Source organism: Microplitis mediator, chromosome 5, assembly GCF_029852145.1.
Source record: "Microplitis mediator isolate UGA2020A chromosome 5, iyMicMedi2.1, whole genome shotgun sequence".
Lineage (NCBI taxonomy): Eukaryota > Metazoa > Arthropoda > Insecta > Hymenoptera > Braconidae > Microplitis > Microplitis mediator.
The window spans coordinates 17,641,449-17,656,795 of NC_079973.1; the positions used below are offsets into that span (position 1 = coordinate 17,641,449).

Below are 15,347 nucleotides of genomic sequence, written 5' to 3' on the forward strand. Positions count from 1 at the left end.
TTAATTCGTTTGCACTGAAAGATAATATTTTGTTAATAGTAATACTGTTAAGTTATAGGCATCATCAAAATATTAAACAAACAGTGTAGGCTATGAATATAGCAATACTTTATTTGCATAAAGGTTATACTGGTATATTATCTATCCAATAATTTGTCAAATCAACTATCTGAAGTTCTCCGAGAAAGTAAGCCGTTGTGCTTTTTTACCCTCACCCTTAGAAAACGAGCCTAATTTCATACCATGACTACACACTAACATATATCACAAGATATTCATGTATGAAATTAACTTATTTGATCGATAGGCCAAATGGCCTTTTTTTATCAAATATATTTTTATTCACTGACCATATACTTGATTCAAGTTATAATATGATTATAAAATTTTCTTAAAATTAAGAAATAACAGTAAATTTTTATTAATTATGTATTAGGGTGATTCATTTCCGCAAAAGTTTTTCTTTTTTAAGTGCTCAAGCAAAATCTCAATCTACATCGAAAAAAAAAAATTCTCACCAAATATGAGCTCTTTATTCCAATGCTCAGTACTTGCCATTTGATTTTAAAGATTTCCCATTTAAAATACTCGTAAATTAAATTACTTTTTTTTTAACTTTCTAATACTCAGCTGCGTTTCATGATATCAAGGCAGTTTTGGTCACAAACTGTAGGGCATTTGGTGTTCTTCAAAAGTGCCCATAGTTACTCAGCTGTAATTCCAGCTGTTACACTTGTGTCTGTTGCGGAACTCATTTTTCCTATGAAATTGAGGTTTATTGGCTTGCAGAACGTAAACCAATGAGAGTACACTAAAAATATTAATAGAAATTTAATAAGAAATTTTTTTCCCTTCAAAAAAAGTCCTATGAGTCAAGTCGCCAAAGTCCATAGTTTCCGAATTATAATCATTTTAATAATTTGAAAAATAAAATATCAATTATGATTTTTTTTTTTTATTATTTTTTTTTGAAATTTCTTAAAAACGACCAGCTTAATCAATTCAAAAATGTAATCAGCTCTAGAACTCAATTAAACACGATGATTGCTTTCCTAACCATCTCAACCGCATAATTCGTTCGAGAACTAGCATCGGAGAAAAAAATAGGAAAAAAGCTAGAAGTGCTCGAAAATGTATTTATACTAATGTTTTCGAACTCAAAGAGCTCCCCGTACAAAGTTGCCGTTAATGGAAAAAATACCGTAGGTTGGCCGATGTCTGACTGTCGTCGCTTGGCCAATCATTGACAATTAGTAATGGCCCAAACCTGGTTAATTACCAGCAGTCGTTTAATTTTTCATCAAGATAGCGTAATCAAATCGAAATGAATTTTTATTAAAATTTTTGAATGCATATGTGATGGCATTACTGGTTTCTTATCAGAATATGACTTCCCGTAAAGGAAACGCCAGACATACGACGCTGCCGATGGCTGGCCAATGAATGGCTACTTATGACTGGCCGATTGTCGGTTCGCAACGTTAGGCCACTCTTGATGAATCAATAGTCCGTTATTGATTCTTGTTGAATAGAAAAATCTACTCATCAATTACTAATTATTCAATATAACTTATTATTATAGTTTTCTTTAATTAATAATTATTGATTTTTGAATTATACTATAAGTTTTTAATAATAAATATTTTAATTTTCCGATTGTAGTTATTTACAAGCCTTGGTCAAGACTTGGCTGAACCATTGGGTGAGCATTGGCCCAAGCCTTGGATGATGTCCAGGTTCCAAGCCTTGGGAAACAAAATATCAAGCCTCGGCCGAGTCTTGGGAAACGAAAAATTGAGCCTTGGCCAAGGTTTGGGAAACAAAAAATTAAGCCTCGGCCAAACCTCGGGGAACCAACAATCTAAGGATCACCCAATGCTCGATCTAAAATATTATCATTCAAATTAATAAATATAATTTAAAAAATCTGTCTATCGGTTGACCCTGCGGGCCAGCCCCAAAACTTCCCGATGTTTTCGAGCTCGAGGAGCTCGAAAACATTGTTGTGGATACATTTTCGAGCTCTTCGAGCTCGAAAATACTTTTGTATCCCATTGTTTTCGAAAAAAATCGTTTTTAGCATTTTTTTCTCCCACAATATCTCACGAACGGATTGACCGATTTTAGTGGTTGAGGCGGCAATCGACGTGTTTTATTGAGTTCTAGAGCTGATTAGATTTTGAAGTCGATCGTTCAAGTCGTATCAGAGAAATCAATGAAAAACTAAAAAAAAAAAATTTTTTTTTCCGTAATTCGCCAATATTTTCGAGTCTACTTGATCAAATGATCTGAAATTTTCAGAAAAGTTGATGGCCAACAAGCTCTTTTGATTGCCGCCTTAACATCCAAATCGGTTCATTAGTTAAAAAGTTATAGACCGGTCACACACATACACACACACACACACACACACACACACACACACACACACACACACACACACACACACACACACACACACACACACACACACACACACACACACACACATACATACAGACACTCAGACATCATTCTGAAAATAGTCAGAATAGCTTCCCAGGATCTCAAAACGTCGACATCTGATGAAACTTCGATTTTCGTAAATCGGGGTGAAAACAATAACTTCCCAATTTTTCGAAAATCGTCGATTTTCTTAGCGGGAAGTTGAAAAAGTTTGATCACACTTTTATCAACATTACGTTGGAGTGTAATTAACTAATTACTGAATTAATGGGAAATAACGAATAAAATTATTTCGGGGCTACCGGGGTGCGAACTGAAATCCTTCTGATTACTAGGCCAGAACGCTATCCACTGTGCTAAATTTGATGTTCAGATAATCATGATTTTTTCGCTTGTTAATCATTTAAATACAATTTAATTCAGAAATATTAGATCGTAAAGATGAGGTGAAATGTAGATTTATTTCATGAACTTAAAAATGTCTGATGAGTAATGACATATATTTATTAATTAATAATTTTATGATTTGATATAAATAAATAAATTAAGAGTAAGATCAAGTAGCACTACTATATTGTTTATTGAACTTTAACATTTATATTAACTAAAGTTTTGTACATAGCAATAACTACCCGATGAAAAAAGATTTTAAACAATTATATAAAATTATATATAAATTGGATAGAAAAAAATGGCCCAATCCAATTGTATACTATCTGTATTGGCTGGGTGCGCGACGAAAACGACATCTGTCGACCGCATTAAATCATCCTCAAAAAGCACAGAGAGAATACGGAAAGTTTTTATAAACAAATAATTAAAATTTTTAAAGATTGCGAATATATGTGTGATACCACATTTGAAAGGTGGAAAAATATAGAGTAGATTGTATTAAAATAAGTATAAAAAATTTTAATAAATACAAAATAAATATTATTTTGAACGACATAAGGTTAGCTTGTAATAATAATAATAATAAGAACAATAACAGTCATAATAACAAATGAGTTAAAATAATTATAATTTTAATTTAATGAGTTAAAGTAATTATAATTATAATTTTTTCAAAGTTAAAATGATTAATTTGCATTAAGTAAAGAAATTAGAGTGATTTCAATTATTCGTACTTTCAAATTTTAAAACTCAATAATTAAAAATACTTTGTGTTAAAAATTTGTAATTTAAAAAATTCCCCGTAATAATTTTTAGCCAAAGATGAATATCATGGATGGAAATGTATAAAACTTGCAATTACTACCCGGGAAAAAAAGATTTTATATGATCATATATAAACATATATGTTCATATACAATTTATATATGATCATATAAGAAATATATAAAAATTATATACGATTACATAAAAGCTTATATGATCTTATAAAGTTCATATAAGAATTAATATACTCTCGTGAGGACTTTATAAAAATTGATATGACTTTATATAAAGTTATATATAACTTTATAAAAGTACTAGATAAAGTTTTATATGCTTATATATAATTATATATTATCATATAAAAGTTCATATGATCTTATGAAAATCATATAAGAATTCATATAGTTTTATAAGGATTTTATAAAAATTGATGTGATTTTATATAAACCCGAGAAAAAGTTCTTATAGAATCATATATAAACATATGTGTTTATATATGATTATGTGAAAGCTTACATAATCTTACAAAATTCTTATGAGGATTCATATGATCTTATAAGAATTTCATAACAATTGATGTGATTTTATATGAAGTTACATATAACTTTATAACAATACCAGGTAAAGTTTCATATGCTTAATTTTATAAGGATTTTATAATAGTTGATATGATTTTTTATAAAGTTATATATAAGTTTATAACATTACCAGATAAAATTTTATACATTATATGCAGTCATATATGATTATACAAGAACTCATATGATCTTATAATAATTCGTGTAATCTTATAAAATTGTTATAAAATTCGATGTAACTTCATATAAAGTTATATATAACATCGTGAAATTACAAGAGCACGTTTTATATGATTATACAAAATCATGTATGATCATATGAAATCTTATATGACCTTATAAAATTCTTCTACGAATTCAGATAATTAATGAAAATTGATGTGATTTTATATGAATTTATAAATAAATTTGTATAAGTGCAAAAGAGTTTAATACGGTTATATAAAATCATACATGATTATATAAAAGTTTATATAGTTTTATGATTCTTATATATAAATTTCTATGGTCTTATAAGCAGGTTATTTTAAAGAAATTTATAATTTTATATAAAACACTAATGTGGTAAAATTTGATCATATTTGGTGCATTATTGATATAGGATGTATCAATTTGATCATTTGATTTGAGTAATGCTATAGATTGTCACATACTTATAAGGGTAAAGCAGACCAGAGAACCAGACGGCAATCAAGAGATCATCAAAGTTGAGCAGCATTGAGGCAGAACATTTATTGGATGGGAGACCCCTTGGCAAAATAGCAGTTAACCGATAGATGTATTTTTTTTTTTTTTTTTTTTTGTTCATGCATGATTATATATAATTATATATCATCAAATCCTGCCAATTTTGAGATCTAATCATATAAAATTTATTGTATATATGATTAGGTAAAATCATTTTTTACCGGGTATATCCAACTTTATATGATTATATAAGATTTTATGAAGTCATATAAGTTTTTATAGGACCAATTTCATTATAAAACTTTCTATGATTTTATATGAGTCACTTTTATATGATTTATATATGATCATATAAGAACTTTTTTTCCCGGGTATTTCTGTCAGTATGTTTGCAATTAACAACACAACAACTACTTGTTTTTATTTTTTAACACTGCTTTCATTTAACTATTCACAAGACAAGTGTGATTTAACGCGTATTTCGTCCACTGCAGGCGCTACAATTGATTCGATTGTCCCCACCCTATACTCCACACCCTGCCAATAGAAATCGTATACAATTCTATATAATCATATACAATTCTATACAAATTCTATATAATTATATACAATTCTATATAATTGTAATTATATAGAATTGTATACAATTTGTATAGAATTGTATACGATTTCTATACAGATTGTATACAATTGGATCGGGCCATTTTTTCTATCCAATTTACATATAATTCATATATAATTTTATACAATTGTATTAAATCTTTTTTCATCGGGTAATTAAATAAAAATTATTGTATATTAAATAATTTTACTTTTTAGAAAATTTCAACTCTTGATATTAATCGTATACTCGGTGGACCGTCATGCCCTGGTCTTCTCTATATACATACATATAGATACATGTAAAGTTGCTAATTTTAATATTAAATTAAAATTGAACCCAGGCTGAGGCGTTGGTCAATAATCAGTTGCCAAGGCTCGGCTTGACAAAAATTAAATTATGGGGCCCAGCCTCGGCCGATCCTTGAGCCAATGGTCAGCGGCCAAGGCTCGATTTAATAAAAATCAAAACATAGGGCCTGGTCCTGGCTGACACTCGGGCCAATGGTCAGCTGCCGAAGCTTGGCAAGTAACAACAGGGCCAAGGCTCGGCCTATAGTCAGCCTTGGCAATTCCTACCTGGAAACTAACAATTAAAACATCTTTCAGTTCGTTATTATTTGGCAATGGTGCCACGACTATTAAACCGAAGACAGTTCAACCGCGACAGTTCAACCGGCGACACTTCAACCGATCGACAGTTCAACCTAGCGACATTTAAACCGACGAAAAATCCCTGATCAGAGGGCACCTAAATAAGGGGGTCCAGGTTATTATCAGTTGAAATGTCGCTAGGTTGAACTGTCGTTCGGTTGAAGTGTTCTCGGTTGAACTGTCTTCGGTTTAATTGTTACACGGAGAAAAAAATCTGATAATATTCGTTATTTTTCAAATAAAAATTACTATTTCGCCGAGGCAAACTTGAAACGGTCCAATAATATAGAAATTTTCCCTTTAGATAAGTAAAAATTATAATCGCTTAATCCTATGAATTACTAAATTCTAAGTAAAATTACTTTCAGTTTTAGAGTACAGAACAAAAGCATTAAATAATATTTACTATTCGATTTAGTAAAAAATCTATTTTAGAGTAAAACTTTCACTGAGACTGCTATTGAATTTTTACGAATCCAAATTGTAAAAATTGTCTTCTTTGTGTGTAATAATAAATTTTTTTTCCAATACACTCATGTATATATATATATATATATATATATATATATATATATATATATACATATATATATATATATATACATATATATATATATATATACCCATGTAGGAAAAACATTATTTACAACGGGGCCAATCTTGGCACAATATTGGGCTGCCCAGTCTCGTCTTATCAACTTTGGCCTAAGATCTAGCCAATACTCAACTACCGAGTCTTGGTTTGTGAGCCTTGGCCCAAGGTCTAGCCAATATTCAACTACCGAGTCCTGGTTTGTAAGCCTTAGCCCAACATTACGGCGGGAAGACGCTATGGTGATCGTGCGCATAACCGTGATTTAACCTACACATGTGAGATTGTACGTAAAGTAATTCACATACAAAAGACGCTGACTATTTAGTTTTGCTGAATAATTAGAATAAAAATCAGTTTAATAAATAAATAAAAATAAATAAAATAAAAGTTATAAAATATAATCCCAAAATTTTTAAGTTCTGTATATATAATTAAGTGTAAGTGTTTAAAGTCTGTGAAATTATTTACATATATGTAGACATAAACACATATATCATACTAAGATAGCTCGGGTAAATACATATATACATTACAGTCGGAAGACGCCATTTTGATCGTCCGCAGAACCGCGATTTAACCTACACGTGTGAGCTTGTATGTAGAGTGATCCACACACAAAAGACGCTGACTAGTTTTGCTAAATAATTGAAATAAAAATGAGTGTTATAAATAAATTTGAAAAAAATTAAAATACAACTTATAAAATATAACCGCACAATTTTTAAGTTCTGTATATATAATTAAGTGTAAGTGTTTAAAGTCTGTGAAATTGTTTACATATATATATCATACTAGGATAGCTTGGGTACACATATATTACGGCGGGAAAAAATGTCGTCTTCATCATCATCACCCGATGAAGGAAACCAATATTTAATTGTCGAATTTTTGGGATCGACGGCGGATTTGAAATCTGTTGATCTTGTCCGACAATCGTGGACGTTTAATAAAGATCGCCAATTAATGTGTCGATATCCACCTCAAAAGGATAAACACAAAGTAAGAAATTGGATATCAAAAGGGAAGAATCCTCAAGAAAATTGGCCAGCTTATCCAATAAAAATAATTAGCACTGCTGGTAATATATTTTGTTTTGAATTAATACTAAATTAATTCAAAACAGAATATACTAATATTACTATAACGATTTTTTTTTCTAATTAACTAAATTAAAATTAATTTTTTTTTTTTATTTAAATTAAATTATGTAAATAATTTAATTAAAATTTATTATTTTTTTTTCTAAATTAATTAAATACTTTTATTGTATTTTTAGACAAATTTTGAACAAGGAGAAAGAAGATTACAAAGATCATATACAACCACGAATGTCAACAGCTCTGAACCTGAAAAAACTAAACAAAGGGCTTCAAATCCATTGAATAACGTTAATATAAGACAAACTCTGTCCCAAGTGCACCCTTTAACGACTACCCTCTCATGTAATAATAAAAAGTCTTCGCATTCTCAAAGATTAAATAAAAATTCTACCATGACTGATGAAAGTGATGATGATGGTGGTGATTAGACTGAAGACTTTAACAATAATGAAAACAATCTTCAATTAGACGATTTCCAAATCCAAAATCAAGATACTAACTCTAACTTGCAGATGACAGAACTGAAAAAATTCATGACTTCAGAACTTGAAAGAATAAAGAGAAGCATTCAATATGATTTAAAAAATCGAATTGATAACTTACTAAGTATCATACACGCAGAAAGCGCTAAGCGCTCAAATGCAGAAAGCCCATGGAAAATATTGGGAACAAAATTACCGAATGAAACTTTAGAAGACTTCATTCTATTTGAAGAAAGTTTAATCGATATTTCTAAACAGGACGCATTGGTATGATTTTTAATTTTCTAATTTTTTACTTTTATTATTATTCTTTTTTTTTAATTTTATAACATCCATATTAGGGAAATAAAGAACATTATTGTTAAACGAGTTAAGTATTTAAATTAGATTTTTGTAGATATATAAAAATCTAATTAAAATAATTTACCAGCTTAACAAAAAATTTTGTATTTCCCGCAGGATTCGTATCAAGATCTTAGATTTCTGGTTATTTTACTTACGGAACATTTATAAATATGATAAAAAATAAATTTTTAAATTCTTTATTGAAAAAAATTTATTTAAACTAAAAAAAAATGAAAATAAAATTGCTGCGTCTTAAAATAATAATAATAAATAAATAATGGTCTAAATATCGATCCAATTTTTAATTGAGTCTTATTTCTAACATTGATTTGGCTAAAAAGAATCATTGGATTTATTTTTCAAACATTCGGGATAATTTTTTTTTTATTCATAATTAAATAAATGTTCATTCATTTTATACGTTATTGCAATAATCGTCTTAGTTATAAATAATTATTATTATTTTATTTATTATATAATTACGTGATCGAGCGAGCTCGCCGAAGGCGAGCGAAACTCGATCATAATTATGTCGATTAATTTTGTTCGAAAAGATCATACTATGTAGTACCGTTTATGTACGCCAACTTTATCACCAACTTCAGATTATATATAATAAAAAATGAACTCACCACCGTTGCTACGATACATATTTATTCATTGAGTTCAGCGTCACCGATTATTTGAAGAGATCACGGGTGGGTCTATTGCCACAAATTAATTTATTTAATTATTTTTATCAAAGGGCTGGGAAGTGATCTTTTCGAACAAAATTAATCGACATAATTATGATCGAGCTTCGCTCGCCTTCGGCGAGCTCGCTCGGTCACGTAATTATATCTCATATTTTGTTCGAAAAGATCATACTATGTAGGATGTTTAGAGTGAAGTACTAAACAATTACTGAAATCGAAATTTCATTGTTAGAATAAAGAACAAAACATTTTTATTAATTAATATTGTAATAAATTTTAAACAAACAATCTTTTGCATTATTTAAATTATTTTAAACTTAAGATAAAACTGCTTTCGCAAAATCATTATTATTTTTAATAATAGGTCTGTTATAGAAAGTATTGAAAACATTAGATTTCTTAGACCAACCAGCTAAATTTTTAATTACTTCTATATCTACACCCTTAGCCTTTGCTGATGAAGTAGACGCATGTCTAAGACTATGAGGTGTAAATCTAGAACTAATGCCACACTCAACTAAGAAGGCTCTAATCCAGCGACTTATAGTGTCCCTAGAAGCAACTTTGTGAGGTTTTTTGATGGTAACAAAAAGAGAATCGGTTGTCATTAATGTTTCTGTTACTCTCATATATTCTTCTAACACAGAAACAACACATAATTTAGGATTTTCATTAAATTTATATAGAATTAACAGGGGTTGAGACACTCCAGGCCTAGATGTTTTGATAGAGTCCGAAATTTCTATTTCAAAACCATTATTTGTTCTTTTAATATTACTTCTTTTAATTACACTCAGGGTTTGCTTTCGTTGAGCGGTAATTAAAGATAAAATAATAACTAATTTAGTACTTAATTGTTGTAAATTCAGACTACTCAAGGGATACATTTCCTCTAATTTATCCAAAACTGAATCTAAACTATAAATGCGGTCATACCAAGGCTTGGAAGGTCTCAACTTACGAATCCCCCTAAGCAAACGACAAATCATCGGACTTTTACCGATATATTCCCCACATAAAAAAGACACAGCTGATCGACAAGTATTTAATGAGCTATACGAAGCACCCTGCTCAAATTTTACTGCTAACCACTCCATTACCCATAATTCATTTGGTTTGAAAACATCATAATTATTTTTGTAACAAAATTTTGTCCACTCTAAAATAGGCTTCTCATATTGTTTCTGAGTAGAAAGAGTGATTGAGTTCATTAATAAATTAATAATGTCTTTTTTTATCCCACGTTTTTCGAAAGCTTGCCTGATAATCTCCCTGCCATTAGGGTCAGCTTGCCGGCTAGTGGATGCTGTAGCCTCCTACAGGGATCAAGTAGTAAATTATCAGATGGTTTAAAAATAATGGGGGGTTGTATCAATAAAGACAACCAAAGAGGGTACCAGGGTTGAGTAAACCATTCTGGTACCACTACAATACCGCAAGCTTGGTCTACTTGAATTTTTCTAAGAGTCTTTAAAATCAAGGAAAAAGGTGGGAACGCATAAAAATAAAAAGTGTCCCACTTAATAGTAAAAGCATCTATACAAAAAGCTTCGGGATCCCTGTGCCAGGAACAATAATCGACACATTTCTTATTATTTATAGATGCAAATAAATCTATTTGCGGCTGACCAAATATATTATAAATTTGTCTAAAAGCCCAAAGAGCCAATTCCCACTCCGTATCAATATTATTAATTCTAGATGCTGAATCAGCTATTACATTTTCTATTGATGGAATATATGTCGCAAATAACCAAAGGTTTCGTTGCTCACACCAGGACCATATATCGTGAGTAACATTATTCAAATTTTGATATTTAATTCCACCCATTCTATTAATGTACGCGATAGCTGTTGAGTTGTCAATTTTTAATAGAATCTCGCAATTTGATAAATGAGAAGCAAAAGCTTTTAAAACATTAAATGCTGCAATTAACTCCAAACAATTAATATGAAAGGAACTTTCCCTCGAATCCCATTGACCAAAAACGACTTTATCATTACACGAAGCTCCCCAGCCCGTTAATGAAGCATCAGAAAAAATTGTTATCTTATATTCATATTGACGAATTGGATTTTTAGCAGTTAAAATATTCTCTTCCCACCATTCAAACTCTGTCCTCAAGGATTGATCTAGTCGCATATTTGAGTCATAATTGTCGTGAGAATAAAGTAACGCTAAGTACCTCTGACGTTCAAATAACTTGGAATGAAACCAGCCATAATTAACAGCTGGGCAAGCTGCTATAATATTACCTACAAAACAGGCGAAATCTCTAATTACACAGGTATCAATCGTTTTGAATTTCTTAACTAATTCTAAAATATGTTCTCTCTTTTTTTGAGTTAATTCTAAAGTCATTGCACTAGAATCTAAAACAAATCCTAGGAATTGACAAGTAGTTGATGGACATAGATCGCTTTTGTCAACATTGATAACAAATCCTAACGATTCTAACAATTTTCTAGTGACAGAAACATTTTCTTTACAATCTTCCATTGTCTTAGCAGTTAACCACCAATCGTCTAGATATACAACTGATACCCATCCCAACTTTCTCAAATAATTGATAATGGGTTTTGTAATCTTAGTAAATAACCAAGGCCCTGTGCACAAACCGAAAGGTAAACACACATACTCATACAATTGCCCTTTCCACCGAAATCGTAAAAATTTACAATAATTTTTATGAATTGGAATAGTTAAATACGCGTCTTGCTGATTAATACTGGCCATGAAGTGTTTTTTCATCATCAGCTTCAAAACTGTTCGAATATCTTCCAACTTAAAATGTTTTGGATCAATAAAAGTATTAAGCGTTTTAAGATTTAATATTAAGCGCATTTTCCCATTACTCTTAGGCACCAGAAAGATACTCGAGACAAACTGTCCGTTACAATATTTACATTTTCGAACTGCTCCTATATTTAACAAATGATTGATTGCTTCAGACATTGCCCCATCTTCTGCAGCAGAATTTGAAAATTCCGGTGGTTCGAAGGATTGAGCCGGAATAGATACAAAAGGAATTTTATAGCCAGAAATAGTCGATAATATAAAATTATCCGAAGTAATTGAAGACCAAGCTTGGGCAAAAAATTTTAATCGACCAGCAATTCTCACCTCTACTTGGTTGGTGGATTGTTGAATTGATTCAGACGGCTCTGAGATCTCGTCGATGAACGAGTTGGACCCTGCTGAACTGGAACACGGTTGGAACGAGGGAATTTGTTCGGGACCTTTTGGTTGAAGCTCGACTGTTGACGTCCGCTCTGAGCTACAGTCGAGCTCTTCCAGTTTAAAAAATTACGAGATTTCGATGTATCAGCCTTGTCAGGTATTGTTTTTAAAGACAATCCTACTTTTTCCACCATTGTAGCTGATTTGATCCTCTTTCCAAGGTCTTCACCAAAGAGATACTTATCAGTCTTTGAGTCCACAAGTACAGTCTTCCTTTTATCATCAACATAGGAATAGACTTGGTGCTTACGAGTTTTGGAAAGCTGGTGCATAAGCTCACAAAACATCTGACTGGAGTCACACAACCACTCCAACAGAACGTCCTTCTCGATGGGTTCCTTCTCATCGTTAAAAATTGCACAAATAGATTTTCCGAGTGCTACTAGACCGCGAACACAAAGATCCTGACTTGAAACCAGGTGTTTGTCCCGACTCTTAGCAGTCTTGTGAAGAAGAGGAAGTAACTCCGGATTTAATTCCGGGGCAATCAAAGAACAATTACCTTTATTCGGGTAAGTTTCCTCAAAAGATTTTTGGACCTTCGCATCTAAACCAGAGTCCAGAATCTCATTCCAGCAGGCTGCTAATTCCGGATGAAAATTAAAGGACTGATCCTTTAATTGACGCTTGGCAACACCAAGTAACAAAGAAGCCTTTTCACTGAGTTGTGTAGGTGGTTGCTCTCCGTCAACCTTCGTCTCTTGTAGCTCGTGAGATGTCGATTGTGAATTTACTTCACCATCGGAGCTCACAGTCTCCAGATCATCATTTTCTGAGCCTACAGAGCAAAAGATCTAGGTTATAAACAACTATTAGAATAAATATCCTAATAGATTACTATATAACCCAGTCATTTGGTACAATAATGATAAAAAATCACATTGACCATGAAAAATAAATTTAAATGACTCTAGTCAAACGACTGAGACAGATGGCGCAATTTAAATAAATTGCCCGGTATTTATTTATTTGAAAACTTATTTAATTATTAATTTTTTTTTTTTTTAAAAAAAACCTTTTTCAACGTGTGATTCAACATCAGAATCATTTTCATCCGAAAAGTCATTGACCTCCTCCATTAACTTTTGATATTTCTTCAACTTCTCTGCATAAAACTGCATTTTCTCAGCAGATTCATCATAACGACGTTTACTCATGTTTAATTATTATAATTCATCGACAGAAATAAAATAAAAATATTTAAAAAACAAAATTTATTTATATGATACGTGTAGTTTCTAGGCGCACCAAAAACGTAATGAATAAATATGTATCGTAGCAACGGTGGTGAGTTCATTTTTTATGATATATAATCTGAAGTTGGTGATAAAGTTGGCGTACATAAACGGTACTACATAGTATGATCTTTTCGAACAAAATATGAGATATAATTGTATACACAATAGTTTATTTTCTTTAATAAATTTTCATTTATTTAAAAAATATATATATATATATCTTGTATTATTTATGTTATTATTATTTTTTAATTATTTTATAACATTCATTAAATTGTGAAATAAATTAACTCTCCACAGAAAGAAATTTTTCATCTTGTAACTGTCGGCTCTACTAATTAGGAACGTGATGTACACACGATTATAAGTAAAATAATAAACAAATCTGTACAGATGTTGTATAGTGGAGCAGGACGGAAATCGAAGAGTCAAGCAAAAAAAAGTTTCCAGGAAACTCAAACTTATAAATCTATGGATGGTAGGTATCTTTTAATTTCAATATAAATATAAAGGAGGGAAGGGGAGGGCGCAAAGTAGGATTGATTAAGGTAGTTGTTTCGCGATCTATAGTGTGTGCTATTGCCTACTCTTTTAATTACCATTGCTTCCTCTTTGAATCCATATTGTTTACTGGCTTTTGCTTGTTTGAAATTGTGAGAGAGAAATTTTTAACTTTTTTACTAAATGATTGCAAAATATTTTTTTTTAATTTATGATTATTTTCCCTTTAATCTATTATTTTTTGAGATGACTCCGTCATTAGCTATTTGATATATATGCGAGACTACAACTTTTTTAAATTAGTCAGATCTACGATATCTTAATTATGCGCACTCTGATTGTCGATCTATCACTTCACAAATGATCAAAACTTCTGTTTTTTTTTAATTATGTTCGGGAAAATAACCTTAATATTATAATTTCATCCCATCAAATTCTATCAAATTACCTTAATTAAAAATAGAGAGTTCTAGTACAAAATAAAAGAAAAATTAGAAATTTTTTAAGTTATGACATTCGCCCCCCCCCCTCTTCCAGTTTTCTATTTGTTTTCTTTTGGCCAACACCCAGTAATGATGAATTTGTTTTTGCTTCCTTTTTCAGAATTCTTGAAAAAAAAATATGAAAACAGTTCGACACAAATAAAGGTTTTGACAGTAACCAGCCATTATTTGTCGGGTGCGCCTGATCGCGAGGGCGGAAGAAAATCCTGAATTCAAAAAAATAATTAGAAAACCTGCAATATCGATGTCTCTGTTTTGGAAATAATGTTTATTTTTTTTTATTTTATGCGTAGTAATTATAATTTGAAATATACATATAAGAACTTTACTATTTATTTAATAATAAGTTATCTTGATTAATAACACGATGTTAAATTCGAAAAATATTACACATAAGTATAAGAAAAAAAAACCCTTTTAATATTATTATCAAAATATAAATATCAATGATCCTCTGCAGTTTACTTGTTACTATTTCTCTGATTCAATGTTGAGTTTTTAATAAACATAACATAACATTAAATA

General features: G+C 30.5%; 1 protein-coding gene and 1 long non-coding RNA gene across 4 annotated transcripts in view; one reads left to right on the plus strand and one right to left on the minus strand.

Annotated features, from left to right (window-relative positions):
- LOC130669047 (uncharacterized) overlaps positions 1-15,347 on the minus strand; it is a 198,901-nt gene that overhangs the window by 165,506 nt on the left and 18,048 nt on the right. The window contains exon 3 of one of the 3 annotated variants that reach the window (XR_008990111.1): positions 5,645-6,054. The exons of the other annotated variants lie outside the window; for them this stretch is intronic. The gene's annotated coding sequence lies outside the window, so the exon portion shown is untranslated. Of the gene's footprint in view, positions 1-5,644; positions 6,055-15,347 lie in introns of those variants that run through there. 3 annotated transcript variants of the gene reach the window in all.
- Positions 8,004-15,229, plus strand: LOC130669049 (uncharacterized). Its single transcript, XR_008990112.1, has 3 exons — positions 8,004-8,566; positions 14,119-14,296; positions 14,923-15,229. It is a non-coding gene; the product is annotated as an uncharacterized LOC130669049 (long non-coding RNA).